Source organism: Phoxinus phoxinus (assembly GCF_949152265.1).
Source record: "Phoxinus phoxinus genome assembly, chromosome: 3".
NCBI lineage: Eukaryota > Metazoa > Chordata > Actinopteri > Cypriniformes > Leuciscidae > Phoxinus > Phoxinus phoxinus.
In genome coordinates, this window is record NC_136878.1 from 36,045,732 (window position 1) to 36,066,777 (window position 21,046).

Sequence of the window (21,046 nt, forward strand, 5' to 3'; positions counted from 1 at the left end):
CTGCTCAGAGGGGACGGCCTCCGGGACGACAGCGGGCTGCTCAGAGGGGACGGCCTCCGGGCCATTGGGGAGGCAGGAAGTCTTCCTCCTCCGCCGTTTTCGATGCAACCAACAGCAACCCAGAATATTTGTCACAAGCATTGATTAAAACAATGATGACAATAATCACATGAAAAAAAAAAACGACTTAAATTTTGGACCTTAGGCAGTGAGGGGGGGGGGTTCGTTCGAACCACCCGAACCCCCCCTGCCTTACGGGCTTGCTTGCATTTTTTTGCACAAAGTGCAAATAAAATGTTATGGCAAACTTGTGTTTCCTTGTTGTTTACCTGTTAAAAATAGTTTCAAATATTAACAGTATCATATAGCTGTAGCCTAACTATTAAAAAATCACTGCTGTAAATATGTGCAATATAACAGTAGCCTACTTCAAAAATTAAAGTCAAGTCAAGTCAACAATGCAAACCATGAATACAAAATGCCTGTGTCTCCTGGAGATTATACCAAAGTCTTTGGAGCAATCTCTTCTGGTGTCTGCATGTTATATAGAGCTCAACCAAGATTGGACACACAACAACTAACTTTGTTATCGCTGACTGACACTTCAGTTGGTAAGATTTGTTTTTCTTGTAACAATGTTAAGAACAATAAACTAATTAGATCCCTGTTCAAAACAGATATTGTCACAGTCCCATATGTGGTTCCATACTGGAATAAATTTGTGCAAAACATTGACTGGAAGAAGGTCTGGCTCTTACCCAACCGATATTTGCTGACCAACAAAATTAGAGAAATATCATTTAAAATAATTCATAAGTTTTACCCGTCTAATGATCATATTGTTAATTTTTTTTTAAAAAGACATTGATGTAATGTGGACTTTCTGCTCTATGAGTATTGAAACAGTTACCCATTTGTTTTGGCACTGCCCTTTTGTCCAAAGTTTCTGGTTTGACATGTAATTTTATTGCATTAAAAATTTAGAAAGATTTTCAATTTGTTTTGGAAGGATGTTCTTTTTGGCCTTTATGACCTCAACAGAACTAAGACTAAGCCTAATGAAACTTTCATTATTAATCTCATTATTCTCTTGGCAAAATTTTACATTCATAAATGTAAGTTTGCCCATTCCAAAACATCTTTTATTGCTTTTAACATTGAGGTCAAGCAATATGTCAACACGATTAAGTATTCTCTTAATCAAAAGGCAATTTGATATTTTTTTGTAAATCCGTACTTCCCCTGGCAAAATGTGATGATGTGAGTCTTTTGTTTATGTTTTGTTTATGTTAAAACACCTGCAATGTTGGAAACTGCACAATATGTTATTTTTATAATGGAGATGAACGTTCCTGTAAACTGTGCAATTGTTGAATAAAGTGTAAAAAAATAAAAAATAAACATAAATCTCATCTCAGGGATGAGGCGGGGGGGGGGGGGGGGGGGGTAATTCAATTCGCACGGTAATTCATAAAAAATACTGGCTTTCTACTAATACAAAGCTTAATGCTAAATCCTGAAGTATCCCTTTAAATTACATCAAGTTTATTAGCAACACCGTGCACGAGCGAGAATCCCGCGACATCCGCCTTCGATCTCGTTGGTGTCTGATCTACTGCGAGAAGAGAACTGTCCGGCTAGGGCTTGCCTGCACTTTTTTCACTCCTCCCATCACTGCAGCCGCCTACTCTGGACTACATTTCTCAGGCGAGGCAAGGCGCATCTCAAACAAGCCTATTAGCCTAATGATCACAGGTCACAACAATTATCACAAGTAGCCTAGGCAGTCTATACTAATACTAACAAAAGATACATATGGTTCAAATTTATTTTATTAAGCTACATAATATTTTACTGCTCCGCCTTAATGCCTTTTGTCCTTTCCTGCTTGTCTTTTTGTCCTTTTCCATCTCTCCAATCCTATCCAGCCTCACAGGTGATCGGAGACGAGTGCGTGCCCTCCGTTTTGTTGCAGTTCGCTGATTTTTTATTTGTATTTTTTATTTAAATGTAAAAAAAAACTTTTTTTTTTTTTAAACTACTCCTTCTCTAATAAAGGATTAGTTTCAGTTTAATATGTTGCAGACTCATTTATTGGCAATAAATAATAAATGATATTGCTGAAACTAAATAATGTAATAATTGGGCTTGTTTTTGTGCAGTTGCTTCTCGCGAGAGTTAGCAACTATAGTAAGACCAGTTTCCGCTTTCACTTTGTCTCTCGGAATTATAATAACAACCACTGATTCAGGAGTTTTTTTTATAGCTTTGGTAAGTAGCTGAAGTTTTTCTCTTAACTTTGCTGAAGGTTGTCACTGCTAACACACGACCCGTCAATTGTTTTTCGGCCACAAAAAGTTTTCGAACAGTGTTTTGGGACAAGATAAAGACAGCTGGACATTTGAACCCACTAAAGCGTTATTTAACACGTATCATTAAGTTGCCATTTCCGCGTTCACACAAGATGCCTTCAATTGTTTTAGAACACTAGATTCGCTGTTTAAAGATTTCACTCGCGAGTCTACCACCACCAAATTATCAGTAACGTTACGTATTGAGGAGCCAGTTGCATTAACATAGCCATTATGTTAAGACTGTAGGCTATGATAACTAGTACAAACAACTAGCAGCTAGTTTGGGTAATCAGTCTTACTTTTCGTTATCAAATTAGACCAATCTACGTTTTTATTAGGCTACTTAAAAAAGTTATCACTAACTTTTAAGACCATTCTTAGTAGTTTATTCAACGGGCAGTTGGTTCTGTTGCATTCTTCTTCCGTTTGTTTGTAGTTTACTTAACTAGCTATGTTAATATTTCTTCAATATTTGGCCTTTGTTTTAGGCTACAGTCCAGAAGATCTTATTGCATTATTATGACTGATTGTGTCTGTTAGATAAATTCTAAAACGTATTTTTAATTTCTTTTTTAATATCAGAGGCACATCACTGTATATTCTGTTTTTACACTTCGTGCATGAGTTTGTTCAAGTGCTTTGTTTTGTTTTACAAACAGCGTGTTTTCTAACAGGCGCTGGATGTGCTGTAAGCATTTTGTATGTTCCTGGGATGGGTGTGTAGGCTATTCAGCCTGTGGATGCTACCTCATGGTACTATGTCATGGCACCACATCTAAAATAACAGAATAATAGGCAACTAAAAACGTACTCGGTTACTAACGTAACCTCGGTTCTCTCTAGAGAGAGGAACGAGTACTGCGTTGTCGTAGCAACGCATTGGGGAAAATCCTTTTCCACGAGAATACTGAAGCAAAAAATTATCCTTAATTTTGTATCTATGTAAAACGCTTTGCCACAGCATACAGACCTAGGCGAGACAGCTCGCGCACCTATTGGCTGCTGTGCGGCAAAAGCTTAAGCCAATCGAGCGAGCCCTTGAGTGACGTCACACCCAGTGAGGGCGCTTCGCGCCCTCCCGCGTCACGTCCAGCCGAAACGGGCGTGGCTTAGGGCTATATATTTCGCTCACAGGCTTATGAACTCTGATTTTTAACAGCGAAACAACCAGAGCGCATACACGGCAGGAAACGCAGTACTCGTTCCTCTCTCTAGAGAGAACCGAGGTTACGTTAGTAACCGAGTACGTTCTCTTACGAGAGATACTCTCGTACTGCGTTGTCGTAGCAACGCATTGGGGAACACCCTGTAAGACGCCGTGTGTGCAGTGATCCGACACCATAGACCCAGAGCACTGAGCTGGGGTTCATATAGTACATAATCACCTGTAGGACTCACAGAGAATCCTGAAAGAGGTGGGCTCTAACCACCATCTCTCACAAAAATGACTGCCTTAGCAGATCAGTATAGAATTGACTGCGCTTAGCAGATCAGTACAGAATATACTGCGCATAGCAGATCAGTACAGAATTAACTGCGCTTAGCAGTTTCAGCATAATAATGCCATAATTGACGATGAAATGTCAGTCTAACAAATACGGTTATTTAAACCGATAATATCTTGGCCTGTAAGGCGGGTACCTCGAGGTTATAAAACCTGATAAATGTAGACGGTGAGGCCCAGCCTGCCGCCATACAAATATCCTGTAAGGCAATCCCACTCGACCAAGCCCACGAAGAAGCCATACTTCTCGTGGAGTGCGCCCTAACACCCAAAGGGCACTGAATGCCTTTGGATGTGTACGCTAGAGCTATAGCGTCCACTATCCATCTGGATAGGCTCTGTTTCGAAGTGGCCAGTCCCTTGAGACGCCCACTAAACAAAACGAAAAGCTGCTCTGTCTGTCTGAAAGCAGACGAGCGCGACACGTAAGCTCTCAATGCCCTCACTGGGCAGATGAAATTTTCGTCCATATTATCCCCGATGACCGGAAGGGCAGACAGGGAAATAACCTGCGCCCTAAACGGTGTGTTTAGGGATTTTGGAACGTAACCATGCTTAGGTTTGAGCACGACTCTGGAGTCATTAAGCCCAAATTCCATGCACGACGCGCTCACTGAGAGCGCGTGTAAGTCCCCAACGCGCTTCACTGAAGCGAGAGCCAGGAGAAACACCGTCTTGAGCGACAAGTGTTTCATATCAATCTCCTGAAGAGGCTCGAAAGGAGGACCCTTCATGGCGTCCAGCACCGTGGAAAGGTCCCAAATGGGAACTGTGGGAGGTCTGGGTGGATTAAGTCTCCTAGCTCCTTTAAGGAACCGAATGACTAAATCGTTCCTTCCTATGGACTGGCCGTGTGCGGTTTCAGAAAAAGCCGCTATAGCCGCCACATATACCTTGAGTGTGGAAGGGGATCTCCCGCTATCCAACATCTCTTGTAAGAAGGACAAAACCTCTGTCACTCCGCAGTCTGGGGGTGACACGCCGCGAGACGTGCACCAGCCAGAAAAAACAGACCATTTAGACGCATAGAGCCGTCGTGTAGACGGAGCTCTAGCTTGTGTGATCGTGTTTAACACTCCCTGAGGGAGGTCAGCAGATACCCGTTGATGGCCCACACATGAAGGGACCATAGCTCCGGGTGAGGATGCCAAATCGAACCATTCGCTTGAGAGAGGAGATCCCTCCTCAGAGGCACTGGCCACGGGGCGGTGCTGGCTAACTGCATCACAGCTGGGAACCAGGGTTGATTCGACCAGAGCGGCGCTACTAGCAGCACTGAGCATCCTTCCTCCCTGATCCTCTCCACCACCTGGGTCAGGAGGGAGACAGGGGGAAAAGCATATAGGGGGCGGCGTGGCCACTGATGAGCCAGCGCGTCCTTGCTTTTCGAGAAAAATTCTAGACGGTGAGCGTTCTCTGGGGACGCAAAGAGGTCCACTTCCGCTCTGCCGAATTTCTTCCACAACAGTTGTACTGTGTGTGGGTGTAATGACCATTCTCCTGCCGGAACGCGGTTCCTGGACAGTACGTCTGGTCCAACATTCAGGTGCCCCGGCACGTGCGCCGCCCTTAGTGAAAGGAGGTTGCAGCGCGCCCATATCAGAAGGCGTTTGGTCAGCCTGTATAACGACAGGGACCTGAGGCCGCCCTGGCGATTTATGTATGACACCACTGACATGTTGTCTGAACGTATCAGTACATGGCAGCCCATAATCAGGGGACGAAAGCGAGTGAGCGCTTTGCACACCGCTAACATCTCGAGGCAGTTTATGTGGAAGAGCTTCTCTCGCTCTGACCAAAGGCCAAACAGCGGTCTGCCCTCGAGCAGCGCTCCCCATCCTGCGTTGGATGCGTCCGTAGACACCACCCTCAGACTCGAGGAAGTCCCTAGGCTTACACCTGACAGGTACCAGTCTTTTGACCTCCATGGTTTCAAAGCTGTAACGCAAGCTTGATTGACCTTGAGGCGAAGCCGACCGGTGGCCCATGCTTTGCATGGCACCCTCCCTTTGAGCCATATCTGCAGCGGGCGCATGCGCAGCAGACCCAGCTGCAGTACTGCAGATGCTGAGGCCATCAGACCTTGCATTTTCTGAAAACTCTTTAGAGGGAGAACAGCGCCGCAGCGAAAAGAGCTGACTGTGCGCTGGATGCGCAGCGCGCGCTGTTGTGACAGCTGCGCTGTCATCGACAGCGAGTTCAGTTCCAGTCCCAGAAAATAAATATTCTGACTGGGGGACAGCGAACTCTTTTCCCAGTTTACTGTGAGACCGAGACTCTCGAGGTGACTCAGCAGCAGGGCCCTGTGCGCCACTATCTCTGAATGAGATTGGGCTAGAATGAGCCAATCGTCCAAATAGTTCAGCACTCGAACACCCTGCAGTTTGAGGGGAGCGAGTGCTGCGTCCATGCACTTCGTAAATGTACGGGGTGCTAGAGACAAGCCGAACGGCAGGACTTTGTACTGGTATGCCTGGCCCTCGAAGGCGAATCTCAAAAATCGCTTGTGACGTGACGCAATCTGTATTTGAAAATACGCGTCCTTTAGATCTACTGACACGAACCAGTCTCCTTGGCGAACGTGCGCGAGGATTTTTCTGAACTGGCGTTTCACAAGCGCTCTGTTCAGTTGCCTCAGATCTAGTATGGGTCTGAGACCCCCGTCTTTCTTGGGTACCAGGAAGTATCTGCTGTAAAGCCCCCCTTCGCTCTGAGCCTGAGATAAAGGTTCGATAGCCCTTTTTCTCAGAAGTTTCTGAATTTCGGCTCGAAGTAGATGTGCTACATTCGAATCTACCGAAGTCTCGACGCGCGCCGCGTGGCGGCGAGGGCGTCTGCGAAACTGTAGCGAATAGCCTTCTTTTATGATGTTTGTCACCCATTTTGAAACCCCGGGAAGCTTTTGCCATGCATCTGCACGTGTAGCTAGGGGCTGAGTGAAAAGCGCGCTCTGATCGACTCGCGATACAGCGGCTTTCGTGAGCTGCGACATTTGCAATGTCTCACTCGCAACATCTGAGGCCGGGGCCGCGCTTATGAAAGCGGGCAGAATGTCCGCGCTCGACCCCTCGACAGCCTTCAGGCGGGAGAGGGAGGGCTGGACGGGCTCCGTAGGAACCATGATGCTTGTGTGGGAACGCGGGCACTGGGGACCGGGCACGTTTACCACCTTTATAGCATCGCTCGCCGGAGTGGAGCGCCTGCACGCAGGTTTCGTTTTTACAGAAACCGTGCGATGAGCAGGAGGTAGCATTAGTGGGCACTGGGTAGTGGGCACGTGTGCTACTTTTAACGCGCAATCGAACTGAGTCGATTTTATGTGCGCGGGCCCTGTATGTGGGGCCGTGTTTGTGTGTAGGGATGTGCACATTACAGCGGGCAGATTTACTACACAAGAAACACCATCGGCCGTGGCTGGGACACCAGAAAATGCACTCTTTAATGGATTTATCTGGGTAGCCGTGAAAACGGCTGTTGTGTGCAGGCAAGCGGCCAGTGAGACACGCCTGTTGGCTGCAATGATCGCAGGTACAATCGCTTCGCTTGGGACTGCACGAGCGGTGAGCTTCGGTGAGGGTCCGGCCGCAGCGGGACTTGAACACCGACGCTTCCCTAGCAGTGCTAGGATGTCTTCGGGGGCTCTGGCTTCAACGCTACCTTCTGTCGCGGGCCACGCGGCGCGGGGCGGCGACCGGCAGAGCGAGAGCGCGGTCTCGAGCTCTGGGTCTGGCGGCGTTGAGATGAGGAGCTGGGCGGCGGTCTCGGCTGTGAGCTCTGAGCGGGCGGTTTCGCACGGCCTGCTGCAGAGCTGGAGCGCTTCGGCAGGAAGTGCTTCATAGCCTGGGTCGCCTTCTGCACCTCCGCATACCTGTCGGTGAAGTCCTTCACCGAAGTCCCGAAGAGGCCAGCAGGGGAGAGCGGGGCGTCGAGGAACGCGGTCCGTTCTGCTTCTGGCATGTCTGAGAGCGTTAACCAGAGGTGCCTCTCAGACACGGTGATCGCCGCCATACTGCGTCCGATGGCTTGGGCTGCAGACTTCGAAGCGCGAAGAGCCAGGTCTGTAGCGCTTCTCAGGTCCGCCACGCAGATCGCATCGGGTCCGTTCTCGTCCAGCTTGCGGAGGAGATCGGCCTGGAAGATCTGCAGCGTCGCCATGGAGTGCAGCGCTGACGCGGCCTGTCCGTTGGCGGCATAAGCGCGACGGAGCAGGGATGACGTCGTGCGGTAAGCCTTTGAAGGCAGCGCCATCTTAGCCCGCCGTCCAGCGGAGGGTGGGCATAAGTGGGCCGCGATAGGCTCTTCGACCGGCGGGAGGGAAAGGTAGCCTCTGTTCTTAGCGTCGTCGACCTCGGAGAACGCTAGAGAAACAGATGACCTCGTCCTCGTAGAATACGGGGAAGTCCAAGCTCTCGCGACCTCCTCGTGAAGCTCAGGAAGGAAGGGGGCGGGCTTTGAGACAGGCGTCGACTTCTCCCCGGGCAGAAAATAGCCATCCAGCTGGTTTTTAGCGGGCTGCTCGGGCGAAACCCACTCAAGGCCAAGGCTCGCCGTGGCTTGAGTGAGAACGCGCATGAGCTCCGCCTCGATGCTCGCTCTCTTTCCTTTTGGCGTGGGGGCAGGGGGCGCGAGATCCGCAGAGCTCGCCCAATCCTCGCTGCCGGAAGCCAAAACCGAGCACGAGTCCTCGTCCCTCAGCATGGCGTCGATGTCGATGTCATCGATGTCGTCGACGGAAGCGGCGGCAATCTGCGGTCGCTGTCCGTCGGGTATCGACGCTGAGGAAGCCGGAGACACAGTTTGCGGGCGCGCCGGCGAACTTTGGTGGCTTGTCGGAGGTTCTGGGTTCCGCTGTGCACGGCGCTTTTTACGGCGCGGCACAACAGCGGAGAACACGGGCTCCTGGAACGACGCCAGGCGAGTCCGCAGAGTCGCCAGAGGCAGTAGTTCACAGTGATGGCAGCCGCCATCCGCAAGAGCGATAGCCGCGTGTTCCTCGCCCAGGCAGGAAGCGCAAATCACGTGGCGGTCCCCGTCGCTGAGCGTGGTCCGTTTGCACGAACCGCAAAGAGGCATCTTGAGAAAGACGCCGCTTCAGATACAAACAGAGAAAATAAGTGTGAGTCGCGCCGGCGACCTCACACACACTCAATAAGTGAAAGGATATATAGGCGCCGGAACGCGCAGCTGGAAGGCGACGAAGGCGGCGGTGCCAGCAGCTTGTCGTGACTTCTCCCGCTGAGGTGCTCTCTCGACGGCGCAGCTTCTTCACTCGGATCAGTTGTCCTCGCTGAAGGATAAAAAATCAGTTCATAAGCCTGTGAGCGAAATATATAGCCCTAAGACACGCCCGTTTCGGCTGGACGTGACGCGGGAGGGCGCGAAGCGCCCTCATTGGGTGTGACGTCACTCAAGGGCTCGCTCGATTGGCTTAAGCTTTTGCCGCACAGCAGCCAATAGGCGCGAGCTGTCTCGCCTAGGTCTGTATGCTGTGGCAAAGCGTTTTACATAGATACAAAATTAAGGATAATTTTTTGCTTCAGTATTCTCGTGGAAAAGGATTTTCCCCAATGCGTTGCTACGACAACGCAGTACGAGAGTATCTCTCGTAAGAGAACTGTCTTTAATTAGCCAATGAATAGGCCTAGTAAATTCAATTGTACAATTTTAGTCGCCTGTGATTGAGTTAGAGCAGTGTTTCTCAACCCCTGCTCCCGAAGGACCCCCAACACAAAACGTTTTCTTTGTCTCCCTAATCAAACACACCTGATTCAACTCATCAGCTCATTATCACATAGTTACACTGAGTTAGAGGCTAAATATCTTTCACTTTCTCTTACACGCGCATTCACAGTGAGAGAAAGTTTACACGTGCCACTTGAAGAGAATTGATGCGCTAAATCTAAATGCAGGGCTCGACAGGACTGCCCGATGCATGAAAGTTTTTTTTTTTTAATGATTTTTTTTTTTTTGAACACTGTGTTTATTATTTTTGAATATACAAGACAGGTAATGGAGAAACTCTTTTCCAATTCGTCATTATTTTCCCCAGCCCAACTAGAGAACTCATCTCTTTTCCCTTATAGAAATACACAAAAGTCTCAGACAAGAATCAATCTAATTGCAAAACAGTTATTGCACAGTACCCAAAAACCAAATATACATTACTGTACTTTACACATAAAAGTTAAATTTTCCAACAAAAACAAAAAACACACTAATACATAGTTACACCTCCTGTAATAAATGTTTTAAAAAAAAAACATTTTTTTTTGCAAATAGATTATTATATGAATTCGTAAAGCAGACCCCCAGGTATCTGAAACCATCAGGCGCAATCTTGAAGGGAAAGAGTGATTGTGGAAGTTCTTTTGCTTCAGAATTAACCAAAAAAACTTCACTTTTTTGTAAATTTATCTTGTAGCCAGATAGATGACTAAATTTGTCTAGGATATCCAAAACTGGGGGTAGAGAGGCAGCAGGGTTTGAGACATATAATAAAAGGTCGTCAGCATAAAGAGAGAGCTTGTGAACTAAACCATGTCGAGAAATTCCCTCAAAGCCATTGTGGCTGTGGAGCCAGATAGCTAAAGGTTCTATGGCTAGATTAAAAATTAAGGGAGAAAGGGGGCATCCCTGTCGTGTCCCACGCTGAAGTGAGAAATAGGGTGATCGTACACCATTAGTATGTAAAGACGCCATAGGGGAGGAGTAAAGAAGTCGGATCCAGGAGATAAAATTTTAATCAAACCCAAACTTTGCCAAAATAAAAAACAAGTAACCCCATTCCACCCTATCGAAGGCCTTCTCAGCATCCAGAGACACAATAATTTCAGGTAAGCCAGATGGGCGGGAGGAGAGAATGTTGAGAAGCCTTCTAGTGTTAAAAAAAGAGTGTCTTCCTGGGGTGAAGCCTGTCTGGTCATGGAAAATTAAACATGGTAATACACGTTCAAGATGGAAACATAAAACTTTAGCCAGAATTTTAAAATCTACGTTCAGCAGTGATATTGGTCTATAACTACCACAAGAGATAGGATCTTTATCCTTTTTTAGGAGCAAAGAAATAGAGGCCTCCGATAAAGTAGGAGGAAGGCAGCCCACCTTAAAGGAGTCATTGAAAAGCTTTGCTAAAGTAGGAACTAGAAGGGGAGCAAAAGCTTTATAAAACTCAACAGAAAAGCCATCCGGGCCAGGAGATTTTCCCGGTTTCATAGAATTAATTGCTACCTGTATCTCTGATTCTGTGATTGGGTCGCCTAGATTCTTAGCAGTGTTTTCATCTATTGTGGGATATTCAAGCGAGTTGAGAAGATCTAAATTTGTATTATTGGGAGAGCTTTCTGAAGTGTACAGTCTAGCATAATAGTCTGAGAAAACCAGGTTAATTTCAGCCGGTTCCGTCACTAATTCCCCTGTTGGGGATCTGATACCAGAAATCCATCTTGAAGCGCTAGCCGATCGAGCCTGGTAGGCCAAGAGCTTACCAGCCTTGTCTCCATGTTCATAAAAAAGCTGTCTACATTGCCTAAGCTGTCGCTCTATTAGATCTGTCAACTGAAGGTTGAACTCTGAATGCAATTGAACTCTTTTAGCATAGAGGGCAGGCGAGGGGGAGGAGGCATAAGAGACATCTAACTTAGACAGTTCGTCAACTATTGTAGATAGTCTAAGTTTTTTGGCTTTCCTCACTTGTGAGGAATATGAAATTACCTGGCCACGAATGAATGCTTTGAAAGCCTCCCATAAGGTGTGACTGCTAATGTCTGGAGTCTGATTGAGTTCAAAGTAAAAATTAATCTGTGAGGAAAGGAAATCTTTGAATTTGCTATATGATAGTCTGAAGGAGTTGAATCTCCAGGGTGGGGGTGACGGTCTGTTAGGTGGCAAAGTTACGTCAATAGATACTGGGGCATGATCAGAGACCACTAATGTGTGATAAGTGCACGTGGTAATAGAGTTTAACAATTTATTATCCACCAAAAAGAAATCAATTCTAGAAAATGAATGATGAACATGAGAAAAGAATGAAAAGGCTTTGCCTTGAGGGTTTTTAAATCTCCAGGGATCAGAGAGCCCCAGTTGAGAGGCGTTGTTTAACACCACGTTGGCTGATTTTGTTAGAGTAGACTGTTTAGAGGAAGACCTGTCCATGGATACATCCTGAACCAAGTTAAAATCCCCTCCGATAATTATATGATGTTCATCTACTTTGGGTAAGCTTGAAAAAAACTTAACGAAAAACTCATCATTGTCCCAGTTGGGGGCGTATATGGAAGCCAAAATTACTGGTATGTTATGGAGCTTGCCCGAGACCATAACAAAACGACCATTTGGGTCTATAATAGTCTCAGTGTGTTCAAACATAACTCTTTTATGAATAATGATAGCAGCCCCGCGAGCTTTCTGAGAGAATTTAGAATGAAACAGGTGACCCATCCATGATCTCTTGATACGGAGTATATCTACCGTTCGCAGGTGAGTTTCTTGTAGAAACATAATATCTGCCTTAAGATCCCGTAAATGTGCTAAAATCTTAATAGCTTTGACGGCACTGTTCATCCCCTTGGTGTTCCAGGACACAAGGCGCAGGTTCCCTTCCCCTAACATGCTGGTATTAACCACTCTGCGAGGTTAACGAAACAGAAAGGAATTGAACTGGCAGAAAGCATTCTGGATCCAAATATAGGAGAGAAAATAAGACAAAGAAGAGAAGAAGAAGAGAGAGAGAGAAAAAAAAAAAAAAAAGAAAGAAAAAAAAAGTGAGAGAGAAAAAAAGATGAAAAATAAGGGAGACCAAATTCCCCAGCACCCCCCGACCCACAACTAACCACCCCCCACCCACCTTTAACAACTAACTTGCCTGAGTACTTAGTCTCGACTTCCGCTAACGCTTCCATCCTTCTGAATCTAATTCCCCCGTTACAATAGTAAGCCCTATAAAACTTGAATAAGTTCAAAACATAACTTTTTATAGTATAAAAATACAAATGGGAAGAGCCTCAACACACCAAAATAAATAAATAAAAATTAGTTGAGTAAAAATAATTATATATAAAACAAATATATAAATAATAGTTTTTAAGGTGCAATTGTCAGCTTTGAGGCAACCAAATGATTTTGCAATACAATAGAATGAAGAAAAAGAAACCTTAAGATAAATAAATAGGTCTCTGCATACGCATGGACATTCAAAAGTTTGCCCACGACCCATTCCAGAGAGTAAAAGAGATGAATGTAAAATGATATAGTTTAACCATAGTTTAATATGAAACAGTCGAACAAAATGTCAAAAATAATATCAATGCCTCTGTAATTTCAGGCATGCAAACATAAATACGGTAACTCAACGGAGTCATCAATGCAATATGCATGTCTTAAGCCAAAACGCCAAATAGACCGCGGTTAGAATAACTAATATGATTTCCGGCTTTCTGGTGTGACCGAAAGAGGAAAAAAAAGGAGAGAAAAAAAGAAAAGAAAAAACCCCGCCTTCAATACAAAGGGAAACATTTGAAATAGTTCCTGCAACTTGCATCAATTTACCCGCTAGCAAACAGAAAACAGCCGCCGGCTGACTGTCCGACAGGCTATGGCACATGATCCGAGGAGCTGGCAGATGCAATAAAGTTCTCGGCCTCCGTCACCGAAGATAACATCTTCTTACCTCCGTCTTTGGTCCAGATGGAGAGACGTGCAGGGAAAAACAAAGTTGGCTTATATCCAAGGTTATATAGTTCTGCCATTACCGATCTGTATTTAGCGCGTTCAGTAGCCACTTCAGGCGCGTAATCCTCGTAGATTGCGACTGGGTTGCCTTGGTAAACCAATTTGCCTCTTTTGGCTCGAGCCTCACGGATGATCAACTCTTTTTGACGGTAGCGGTGGAGCCTGATGATGACTGGTCTCGGTCTCTTCCCGGTCGCTGGTTTACTGACGAGAGCTCTGTGCGCCCGGTCAATCTCCGGCGGAGAAGGTAAAATGTCTTCTCCCAGAATGTCTGCGAGTACTTGCGCGAAGAAAGCCGAAGGACGCGGCCCTTCGAGCGATTCCGGTAAGCCCACGATCCGAATATTGTTTCGGCGGCTGCGTGATTCAAGGTCCACGACTTTATCTTGTAACTTTGCATTACACTCAGCCATTGTGGCGCAGGTCGTTTCCAATGCCCGCACCCGTTCGCCTAGATCATTGGCACTCAATTCGAGCGAGGCAATTTTATGTGTGTGATCCGACAGCGTGGTCTGAATGTGATCAATCTTCTCCTCGAGTGTCGAGATGACTGTTTTGAATTCGGCCGATAAGGCCTGGCGGTGTTGTTCCAGGAGCCTGGTCATCGCCGCCATGTTAAGCTCGCTAGCAGCGTCATCTACAGAGTCCGTTTTCGTTTCTTTTTTGCTCTGCTTAGCCGATTTAGAAGTCATGTTTAGACAGAATTATAGCGTGCGTGGTAGATTTGTTTGTTTTGAAACAAAATAAACGATCGAATGGGCTTAAAATGTTGGGTTAAACTGAAAGGTACGGGAGCAAAAGACAACACGTCTACTCCATTAGCCCTTTAACCGGAAGTCTCCGTTTTACCACCTTTTAATGCATTTATAGCCTCCATAATTTCAGCTGCAGTAAGCTCACTATCTAATTAAATTTTTAGTTCCTCTGATATTTTAGGATTGTTGAGATTATAAAAAAACGCAGAGAGGGCATCAGTCGTGGCCTTATAGTCAGAGCAATATAGCTTTTCGTAGAAATTTCTAAACGCTTTATTAATTTCCACCGGATCTACAGTCATATTCCCTTTGTCATCCTCAATACTAGTAATGGCTCTTTCTGATTCCTGTTGTTTTATACGCCAAGCAAGAAGTCTGCCTGGTTTTTCTCCCTGATCGTAAAATTGTTGCTTTAATCTTAATAAATTGGCTGCTGCTTTTTCATGTTTTTTTCGTTATATTGGGTTCTTAACAATAGTAATTCTTTTAAAACATTATCAGTATGTTGGCCTGCTTGTAAACTTTTTTCCTCAAGTAAGCAAATTTTTGTTTTAAATGTTTTAATTTCCCCCTGTTTCTCTTTTGTCTTCCTAGTATAGCTTATCATTTGTCCTCGTATAAAGGCCTTAAAGGCTTCCCATCTGATTATAGCTGAGGTTTGGGTGGTGTTATGTTCAAAATAATAATCAATTTGTTCCCCTAAGAACTCAAGAAATCTTTTGTCTTGCATCCAGTGCATTTGAAATCTCCATTTAGTACGATTATGAGTCAACATTGGTTCAACATATGTCAAAGATACAAGAGCATGATCTGATACAAGAATACTACTGTATTGACAATCTCTGATACATGAAATTAGTTCAGCTGTTATCAGAAAGTAATCTATTCTTGAGTATCCTTTAGAAGTACTCGACCAACAGGAATATTCCCTTTTTATTGGGTTTTGCACCCTCCATATATCCACCAGGTTGAGTTCCTTTATAAAATGTTGTAAAACTTTCCTAGACCTTACATGAGTGTTATCGATACCAGATGACCGGGTTTTCCGGGCATTGTGGAAATTTTCCAAAATAGATCATTATAAAAATCTGCGTTATTAGGTCCATATCATTAGGTCCATATACATTAACCAGATTAATCCGAGTTGATAGAATATTTCCCTGTACAATCAAAAATCTACCTTTGGGGTCTTTAGTTATTTTATCAATGCGCAAAGAAACAGACTTGTGTACCATAATTATAACCCCTCTGGAATTAGAATAGTAAGCTGAAGACAGTACCTGACCTGGCCATCTACGCTTAATTTGATTATCTCATGATCTAGCATGTGTGTTTCCAGCAGGAACACAATTTTGGCTCTTAGCTGTTTTATTCTACCAATTACTTGGTAATTTGTTGTTTTGGTACATTATCTCTTTCTGTATCCGTGCAGCTTTCAGGATATTTTCTCTGTACTTGTAGTTTAAACACTTGATGATGATAATAATAATTAATAATAATAATTCATTACATTTATATAGCGCCTTTCTGGACACTCAAAGCTCTTTACATAGAAGGGGGGAATCTCATGATCTCATGAATCTCATTATCTCATGATCTAGCATGTGTGTTTCCAGCAGGAACACAATTTTGGCTCTTAGCTGTTTTATTCTACCAATTACTTGGTAATTTGTTGTTTTGGTACATTATCTCTTTCTGTATCCGTGCAGCTTTCAGGATATTTTCTCTGTACTTGTAGTTTAAACACTTGATGATGATAATAATAATTAATAATAATAATTCATTACATTTATATAGCGCCTTTCTGGACACTCAAAGCTCTTTACATAGAAGGGGGGAATCTCATGATCTCATGAATCTCATTATCTCATGATCTAGCATGTGTGTTTCCTGCAGGAACACAATTTTGGCTCTTAGCTGTTTTATTCTACCAATTACTTGTTTTTTAGTAAGTTTACGTAAGCCTCTACAATTCCAAGATACATATTCAACCAAAACGTCTGTCATTTGTTCTAATGTCATGGTTACTATAAAAAGATGTAAATAACCTTAGTGCAAGAATAACAAAACAAAAGAAACAAAAAAAACTATAAAGGGTACCATTTGTAATATAACCCAAAAAGAAAAGGAAGAGAGCGACCCACCCAGAACCCAGGCCTGCCTCGCTAGAACATACAGGCTCCCCCAAATCCCTAAATAACTTCCCTCCATTATCGAGAATAGGTCCACGCTATACTGAGGAACTATTCTCCTCCTATAAATCGAAACTCAGCTCAATTGCTTGTCTATATACAAAAAATAATCAAGATAAGCTAGTTTATCTATCAACTGAAAATAAAATGTGCCCCCTATGCACACACTTTTCAGCACTCACTTAAGAAGCACCTAATTGCACTTTTAAAACGAAAATAAGAAGAACAAAATAAAATAAATATTTAAACAGGGCTTATTAATACTTTATGTTAGTATTTTAAAATAACCAAGTCTGAAAGTTGTACGATGTCTAGTTTCCAGCAGAATTAGGCCCTACATACCTCTTTTGCAGCCACATCTAAAGAGATTGTAAGTTTAATAAAAGTTCTCATCAATCCTTAATTTAGTCATCCTCAGTCACTGTCTCCAGTTTATTGATGTACTTGTTCACGTCCGCTGGTGTATTGAAGACGACAGTGCGGTCATCGTTGGTCAACAGGAGCCGTGCAGGGTATATTATCCGGTGTTTGTCCAGACCGATTTCACGTAGCCGCTTCCTCACGCCGTCGTTGCTCCTCTGTTGCTTATACACCTCCGTTGGCAGGTCAGGAAGAAATCTTGTTTTGTTGTTTTGGTACATCATCTCTTTCTGTATCCGCGCAGCTTTCAGGATATTTTCTCTGTACTTGTAGTTTAAACACTTGATGATGATAATAATAATTAAATATATATATATATATATATATATATATATATATATATATATATATATATATATATATATAAAAAGCCGCCAACCCGTTGCCTTTAGGGTTCCTGTGCACGACGGGCAATAACGTAACCCCGCTTTGACTGTCGAGAAGAAGTCTGCTTTAGAGCTTGTATCGGTGTGAGTCTTTCTGCTCCCCTCCAAACACACACAGAAAAGGGGGGGCTGTCTGTGTGTGTGCCCTCCCTCCCCCATTTTTCTTGGAGGAGTATATCAAATTCCAGGGGCATGCGTTTTCATACAACCCATAATAGCCGACTTCCTGTTGGACTGGCGTAAAACTTAAGAGTACGAAAGTTGTTCGGCCCGATGATATCTAAATGTGTACCGAGTTTCATACTAATTCATGCAAGCGTGTTTGATATATGGACAAGTGTTCGAATCCCATTCCAGGGGGCGCTGTCGAGCCCCCATGCCACGCCCAGGTACCAGCTTCAACCCGGCCCTGATGGCCGTGGGTTCTGACCTGTGTGCAAAGTTTCAAGAGTTTTTGAGCACGTCAAGGGCCCCATAAGTGCCCGAGAAGTCGCACACAGCAGAGAAAGGGTTAACAAAGCCCCCCTCCTCTCACACACACAGACACTGAGAGAGACTGGCAAAATTCTCAGATTTTCTCTATAAAGTTGACTCACAATAGTCACATCCATGTGATCGGCCTCTTACAGCGAACACAATGCTGAAGTTTCATCAAGATCAGTTAATGTATGAGGATGTTATAACACACTTCCTGTTTCCAATATTCGCCATAAATTATTTTCCTCGCCACGGCCAAACCGTTCGAGATATCAAAAATCCCCTGGCAATTTTTCATCCTCAATGTCTTGACTTCATGCTGACCGAGTTTCGTGGTGTTTGGATTAATTCTCTAGGAGGAGTATTTCAAATGTCAGAACATGCGTTTTTATACTACCCTAAATAGCCGACTTCCTGTTGGGCTGGCGTAAAAAGTAAAAGCACGAAGGATATATGAACCGATGAGATCTATAAGTATATCGATTTTCATATTATTACATGCAAGCGTGTTTGATTTATGGACCAAGTTTTGGGACCCCGTTCCAGGGGGCGCTGTCGAGCCCCCCTGCCACGCCCGGGTCCCAACTTCAGCCCGGCCCTGATGGCCGCGGGTTCTGACCCATGTGCAAAGTTTCAAGAGTTTTTGAGCACGTTAAGAGACCCAAAAGTGCTGGGCCCGTAATCGCTGCTTGCAGCTATATTTATTTATATATATATATATATATATATATATATATATATATATATATATATATATATATATATATATATATATATATATATATATATATAAAGCCGCCACCCCGTTGCCTTTCGGGTTCCTGTGCACGACGGGCAATAACGTAACCCGCTTTGACTGTCGAGAAGAAGTCTGCTTTAGAGCTTGTATCAGTGCGAGTCTTTCTGCTCCCCTCCAAACACACACAGAAAAGGGGGGGGGGGGCTGTCTGTGTGTGTGCCCTCCCCCCCCCCCCCCACACACACACACACAGAGAGAGAATGGCAGGGGGAACTCTGTCAGAGAGAGACAAAACCACATTCAAACCAAAATATCTGACTTCCTGTTGGTCGGAGCTTATGACTGTAAAGAGAAAGTTGTCCGGATCGATAAGCACAATATACAGACCGAGTTTTGTGACTGTAGGTAAAAATAACCCCCCCACTTTAGTCAAAAGTATCTTGAAAGTAACACACTTCCTGCTGCCAGTTGGTGGCGCTATAACTTTGACTCACAATAGTCACATCCATGTGATCGGCCTCTTACAGCGAACACACTGCTGAAGTTTCATCAAGATCAATTAATGTATGAGGACGTTATAACACACTTCCTGTTTCCAATATTCGCCATAAATTCGTTTCCTCGCCACGGCCAAACCGTTCGAGATATCAAAAATCCCCTGGCAATTTTTCATCCTCCATGTCTTGACTTCATGCACACCGAGTTTCGTGGTGATTGGTTGAATTTTCTAGGAGGAGTATTTTAAATTCCATTGCATGTGTTTTTTAAACTACGCCAAATAGCCGACTTCCTGTTGGGCTGGGGTAAAAAGTCAGAGCACGAAGGATATATGAACCGATGAGATCTATAAGTGTACCGTGTTTCATATTATTACACGCAAGCGTGTTTGATTTATGGACCAAGTTTTCGGACCGCGTTCCAGGGGGTGCTGTCGAGCCCCCCTGCCACGCCCGGGTACCAGCTTCAGTCCGGCTCTAATGGCCGCGGGTTCTGACATTTGTGCAAAGTTTCAAGAGTTTTTGAGCACGTTAAGAGACCCAAAAGTGCCCGAACAGTCGTAAGAAAAATAATAATAAATATAGCTGCAAGCAGCGATTACGGGCCCAAGCCGGTGGCACCGCCACCCCGGTGCCTTTAGTGTAACTAAAGGCACCAGGGTGGCGGTGCCACCGGCTTGGGCCCTCCATCGCTGCTTGCAGCTATATTTATATATATATATATATATATATATATATATATAAAGCCGCCACCCCCGTTGCCTTTCGGGTTCCTGTGCACGACGGGCAATAACGTAACCCTGCTTTGACTGTCGAGAGGGCAATATAGCCCTATGTATCACTCGATTTTATTTAACCAAATGTTTTTTTAACAAAATATGTTATTTATCTGATTCATCCAACCCTATACTGCACTCTTTTACTAATACTATATTATATTTCATCGTTTTCATGTCTTGCCCTCAAACATATCTGTTTAATCTGCTTATTTTTAAGTTACACATAATACATTGATTGAAAAAGAAACTCAAACTTTTTGTTTATGGTAATATTATTTGATACAGAAAGAAATAAGTGAGACTGTGGGAGTGAGGGGAGGGTAATGACAGCCAAAGGGAGACCGAGACAGATAACTTTTGAAACTAAAAAAATGACATCCTAACTTTGATAATGTTTAAATATACATAAAAATGCAGCATATCATTAATTGAAATTAGTGTACTTTAAAACACTTGTTTAAAATAAAAAACACATTTATACATAGTATAAAACACTAGATGGCACAATTGTTCATAGTCTTTCTGCTCCCCTCCCCACACACACACAGACAGGGGGGCTGTCTGTGTGTGTGCCCTCCCTCCCCTCCCCACACAGACACACACACACACACACACACACACAAAGAGAATGGCTGGGGGAACTCTGTCAGAGAGAGACAAAACCACATTCAAACCAAAATATCTGACTTCCTGTTGGTCGGAGCTAATGACTGTAAATCAGAAAGTTGTCCGGCTCGATGTGCACAATATACATACCAAGTTTTGTGATTGTAGGTAAAACTAACCCCCCCACTTTTGTCAAAAGTAACACACTTCCTGCTGCCAGTTGGTGGCGCTATAACTTTGACTCACATTAGTTACATCCATGTGATCGCTCTCTTACAACAAACACGCTACTGAAGTTTCATCAAGATCAATTAATGTATGAAGACGTTATAACACATCGTGTTTCTCTTTTCTCGCCATAATTTCGTTTCCTCGCCACAGCCAAACTGTTCGAGATATCAAAAATCCGTCAGCAATTTAGTATCCTCAATGTCTTGACGTCATGCTGACCGAGTTTGGTTGCGATTGGATGAATTTTCTAGAAAGAGTGTTTCAAATTCCAGGGGCATGCGTTTTCATACCACCCACAATAGCCGACTTCCTGTTGGGCTGGCGTAAAACTTAGAGCACGAAAGTTGTTCGGCCCGATGAGATCTAAATGTGTACCGAGT

At 44.3% G+C, this 21,046-nt stretch overlaps 1 protein-coding gene across 1 annotated transcript in view; it reads left to right on the forward strand.

Annotated features, from left to right (window-relative positions):
- The first annotated feature begins 2,167 nt into the window (after positions 1-2,167).
- The window catches only part of LOC306995272 (transmembrane protein 272-like), a 67,033-nt gene continuing 48,154 nt past the window's right edge, over positions 2,168-21,046 (forward strand). The window contains exon 1 of the mRNA XM_079606738.1: positions 2,168-2,271. The gene's annotated coding sequence lies outside the window, so the exon portion shown is untranslated. The remainder of the gene's footprint in view (positions 2,272-21,046) is intronic.